The sequence below is a fragment of the Etheostoma spectabile genome, chromosome 2 (assembly GCF_008692095.1).
Source record: "Etheostoma spectabile isolate EspeVRDwgs_2016 chromosome 2, UIUC_Espe_1.0, whole genome shotgun sequence".
NCBI lineage: Eukaryota > Metazoa > Chordata > Actinopteri > Perciformes > Percidae > Etheostoma > Etheostoma spectabile.
In genome coordinates this window covers 6,177,003-6,181,978 of record NC_045734.1, presented here as the reverse complement: position 1 = coordinate 6,181,978, position 4,976 = coordinate 6,177,003, and the positions used below count along the sequence as shown (strand labels likewise).

Sequence of the window (4,976 nt, the reverse complement as noted above, 5' to 3'; positions counted from 1 at the left end):
CAAAAACCCTTCAATGTGGCTGAATTATAACAAATCTGCAAAGACGAGTGAGCCAAACTTCCTCAACAGCGCTGTTAAAAACTCAATGCAAGTTATCGCAAACGCTTGATTGCAGTTGTTGATGCTAAGGGTGGCTCAATCCCTTATTAGGTTTTAGGGGGCAATCACTTTTTCACACAGGGCCATGTAAAGTAGGTTTGGATTTTATTTTCCCTTAACAATAACAAACTTCATTTAAAAACTGCATGTACAATATATTTTGGAGACATGCAGTTCATTCGGCGAACACAAGCAACATGCTCAGAGCTGATAGTCTGAATGTCTGACGCTTTTCCTCTTCCCTTTTCTCTTATACTCTTCTCTACCCCTCGGTGCATACACCCTTGTGACCAAGAGGAACAATAACCCATCAGCATGACATTAACACCTGCAAGCCTCATTCTTTTCAGTTGGGCGCTCTGTTCTGCCAGCTTCCTGTGTGCAAGCTAAGGCGTGGTTAGCAATACTCTATTCAATATGCAGAATAGATGCGGAGTTCCTATAATAAAACATACACATACATAGATGATCTCTGTTAAGAGATCACTACATATTTCAAGCATTTAACAGTCAAACATTCATCGGTTAAACACCCATCTCCAGTTCTTCTTCCCCTTCTGCATCTTTTCTACCTACATCAGCCGAGAGAAGCGGCATAGAATAGGGAGGAGGTTCAGACATATCCTTCTTCTCCACATAACACCCAAATCCCAGTGACCAATACAAATGAAAAAACAACAGTTCCTTATCTCCCCTTCCACCCCAGAGGACCCATCTTTATATCTTTAGCAGAACAGTTATCCTTGTACTAGTTTCAGAACCTCTAAACCAGGCATTTGAAACCCTCTCTGTTCTCGCAGTTGTCAGTGTCTTTGTCTTGCGGGCGGCGACCTGCTTGTCTTCCTTCCTTCTTCTGTCTTCAAACACGAGAGTGGACTGTCTCATGTCAGTGGGCCTCAGCCAGGGGATTTTTATGCCCCTTCTCTTGGTGCCATGCACACGCACGCACACACACACACACACACACACACACACACACACACACACACACACACACACACACACACACACACACACACACACACACACAGAAATTCATTTGAAAGAAAGAAATGTGACCTTACCTGATGTTGGTCCCGAATTGGACCCTAGGTTCTTTGTTGGAAAGGATATTCTTATACCTGAATGAGTTGTAAATGGTCCACTTTATTATGCAAAATATATTTCTTGAGACATGCAGTTCATTCAGCAAACACAAGCAACATGCTCAGAGCTGACAGTCTGAATGTCTGACTCTTTTCCTCTTCTCTTTTCTCTTATACTCTTCTCTACCCCTCGGTGCATACACCGTTGTGACCAAGAGGAACAATAACCCATCAGCATGTTAGGAAACACCTGCAAGTCTTATTCTGTTTAGACGGGCGCTCTGTTCTGTTCTATTCGATACGCAGAGTAGATGCTGTGTTCCTATAATAAAACAGTGCAGTCATTAACATGTGTCTGTGACCCTTTGTTCAACACCCAAATCCCAGTGACTAATACAAATGAAAAAACAACAGTTCCTAATCTTCCCCTCCACCCCAGAGGACCCATCTTTATATCTTTAGCGGAACAGTTATTCTTGTACTAGTTTCAGAACCTCTAAACAAGGCGTTTCAAACCCTCTCTGTTCTCGCAATTGTCAGTGTCTTTGTCCTAGGGGCGGCGACCTGCTTGTCTTCCTTCAAACACGAGAGTGGACTGTCTCGTGTCAGTGGGCCTCAGGCAGGGGATTATTCTGCCCCTTCTGTTGGTGCCTGGGCCGGTGTGTGCCCTTCCCCAGCCGGGTCAGGGGCGTTGTCTTGTAGCGACGTCCTCACTTCGGCCAGTCTCCTGCTGGGCTCCTCTGCGAGGGTGCACTGGCTCCAGTTGTACAGAGTGTCCCCCCTTTCCTTCCAACCGAACTGCGTGGCTCGTTCTCTCCACCACCTTCCAGGGGCCCGTCCACCGCGGTTGGTTCCACTTTCATTTGATCACCCTCAGGAGGACCCACTCAGTTTGGGGCACAGTCAGGACGGCTGTCTGTTCACCGATCTGCTTAGAGAAACTGGAGACAAAAGCTTGTAACTCATTAAAAAAGGCAAGTGGCAAACATGGCAAACGTGGCACAGTCTCACCAGCTAGAGCCCTAGTTGATGGTCCAGCAAATCCCCTCTGTCTTTCTCCCTCCCCTGCTTGCCCACAATGTTCTTTCCTCTGGGGTGGTTTTGTCTTGCAACTTTTTCATCACTTCTGCTCTCAGTGGAGACTCTCCGTATAGATCTGTGGTAAACACATAGTTAGAAAGTGCGTGTGCAGAAAATCCTGGTGCAGCCTTTGCTGCTGCATCGGCTGCTCTGTTTCCTATTGTTTCTAGGGTTCGTGTGGTGTCATGGCCCTTGCACTTTATTATTGCTACACTAGTGTTGTCATGGAGCCTGGTCGTGAAGAGTTTCATTACCTCATCATGCTTGATTGGTTCGCCAGTGGCGGTAACAAACCCTGTCCTCACCCAGTGCTGAAGATTTAGGTGACAAGCATTCACCATATAGGCAGAGTCTGTGTAGATGTTAACCCGTTTATCTTTTGCATACGCCAAAGCTTCAAGAACAGCCATGGCCTCTGCCCTCTGAGCTGATTGGTGCCCCTCTAACTGTCCCTTTCGTACTGTCTCAAACTCTGTCTCTTTCTGTTGCACTACGGCCCACCCTGAACATAGTCCCGTCTTTTCATTTCTACAACTGCACCTATCAGTAAACAACGCCATCTCTGGTTTGTCTAATGGGGTTCCCTGTGGGTCTGCTCGAATTTTGTCAGTGTTTTTTTTGAATCCTTCACAACAATGCGGTTCTCCCCCCCCCCATCTGGTCTGCCATGTTTATCCCCTCATGCGTGAATAGGAGGTTGGGAGCTGACATGATCTTGCTCACTTGTCTTTGTCTTGATGATGTCATAGGGAATACAGCTGAGTTGACATATGCAATTACACTATGCGTTGTAAGGATGTTCAGGGGGGGTCCATAACCAAATGGGCGGTTTTTTCCACTATTTTGGCTAGGCCAGAAGCGGGTGTGGTACATGGTGGGTTGCTTTTTTCGTGTGCGTCTATTAAAACGCTGCAGTACATTAGTATGTGTCTTTCCCCTCCTTTTTTCTGAAACTGAACACCATTTACCAACCCCTCTGTTTCAGAAACATCCAAGAAGAAAGGGGAAGTGTAGTCTGGTACTGAGCGAGCGCTGGCTTGTGACAGAAATTGTTTGTTCTGCTTTTGTTGTCCATTCCAAAGCGCGCATTTAGGTTGCGCATGCCTGCAGTTTTAACCATATCTCTCAGAATTTAGGTCTGGCCAGAATAGTTGGGGATATAATTCTTGCTGTAGCCAGTAAGGCCCAAAAAGAACAACATCCCTTGTCTCCCAGCCGGGGCACCAATGAGCGGGTTGCAAGGAGGCAGCCGCTGCGTTTCTATAACGAGGATCCGAGACTTGTATGTCTTTATGGCCTATTTCCCTAGCCATTCTGTCTGCAAAGGGCATCGGTGGATCTATATTACTGGACACACCAGACCGTTTAGACCCGACTGATTGAACATCATCTTTTTCAGTTTGGGGTTGTGGATATTTCAACCCGTCCACTGTAATTGTCCCTGACTCCACGTCTATTACTGGGTACAATCCAGGAGTCGGTCTTGCCGTTAGGGGACCCTCATAAGGAGGTGGATTGTTGTCTGGTTTGTTATCAAATTTAGGTTTGTCTTCGCGGATTTTGTCACCATTATCTTTTTCTTCTTTTTCTGGTTGTTCTAGGATCAAATGGCTCAATGCCTGCCCAATTATTGCCAATTCATGTAATTTTGCACATTGTTCTTGAACAATTTTATATTTTTTCTTAATCTTTGACCTAACAATTATGGAATTGGTGTCAGCCAATTGTTTTTTTGTATTCCTCCATTACTTTTTGCTAATCTTTTTTCTCCTGCCAAAGTTTGGAGAAAAGTAACATGGACGTATCGTCCAGATTGTTCCCAACAATGGGAATCAACGTCTTCTCATCATCTCGCCTAACCTTTTCATGATTTCTTTCACTTGCTTTCTGACTCATTGTTTTTACCAATAAGTCCATCACTTCTTGGGACCTGGTCCCACCACAGTAATCACTGTATGTCTTTCATCAGACATCCTCGCATAATTGTGGCCACATGCAATACCTCATGCAATTCACTCAAAAACTCAACTCCTCATATAATTCTTCAAGAATTATACTACTCTCATACAGTTTATATTAAACTGTACTACAACTCATACAATTTGCTAAGAAATTGTACTACTTCTCATACAATTTTCTAAAAAATGTACTACCTTTTATGTGCATTGTCCCAAACCTATGGAAACAATACACACCTTTCACCAAAACGCCGTTTGGCTACCTTTTTTTTTTAATTTAAATTTTTATTTATTGAATTTTTACAACTTAACAATACATACCATTCACAATTCTCACCTTAACAGGTTACATTTACCAGTCAGAATATGGAGACATCATTGCCTTAATTTAGATGTAGTCAATGTGCAGATTTGATAGACAACAGGTTCTGCTTACCTTTATTTTAGGGCGCCCAGACTCCGTTGTCTCCTGTTCTGACTGGTTCCGTTCAATTACTTTCCTCTTCTCCTGGCTGGCTTGCCATACTGTTGGTCCCGACTTGGACCCTAGGTTCTTTGTTGGAAAGGATATTCTCAGACCTGAGTGAGTTGTAAATGGTCCACTTTATTATGCAAAATATATTTTGGAGACATGCAGTTCATTCAGCAAACACAAGCAACATGCTCAGAGCTGACAGTCTGAACGTCTGACGCTTTTCCCCTCCTCTACCCCTCGGTGCATACACCCTTGTGACCAAGAGGAACAATAACCCAT

At 44.4% G+C, this 4,976-nt stretch overlaps 1 long non-coding RNA gene across 1 annotated transcript; it reads right to left on the bottom strand.

Annotated features, from left to right (window-relative positions):
• Window positions 1-1,244: 1,244 nt before the first annotated feature.
• LOC116695378 (uncharacterized) lies at window positions 1,245-4,976 on the bottom strand. The gene is made up of 3 exons (XR_004333445.1): window positions 4,659-4,976; window positions 2,196-2,340; window positions 1,245-2,125 (listed from the first exon to the last, which is right to left on the bottom strand). It is a non-coding gene; the product is annotated as an uncharacterized LOC116695378 (long non-coding RNA).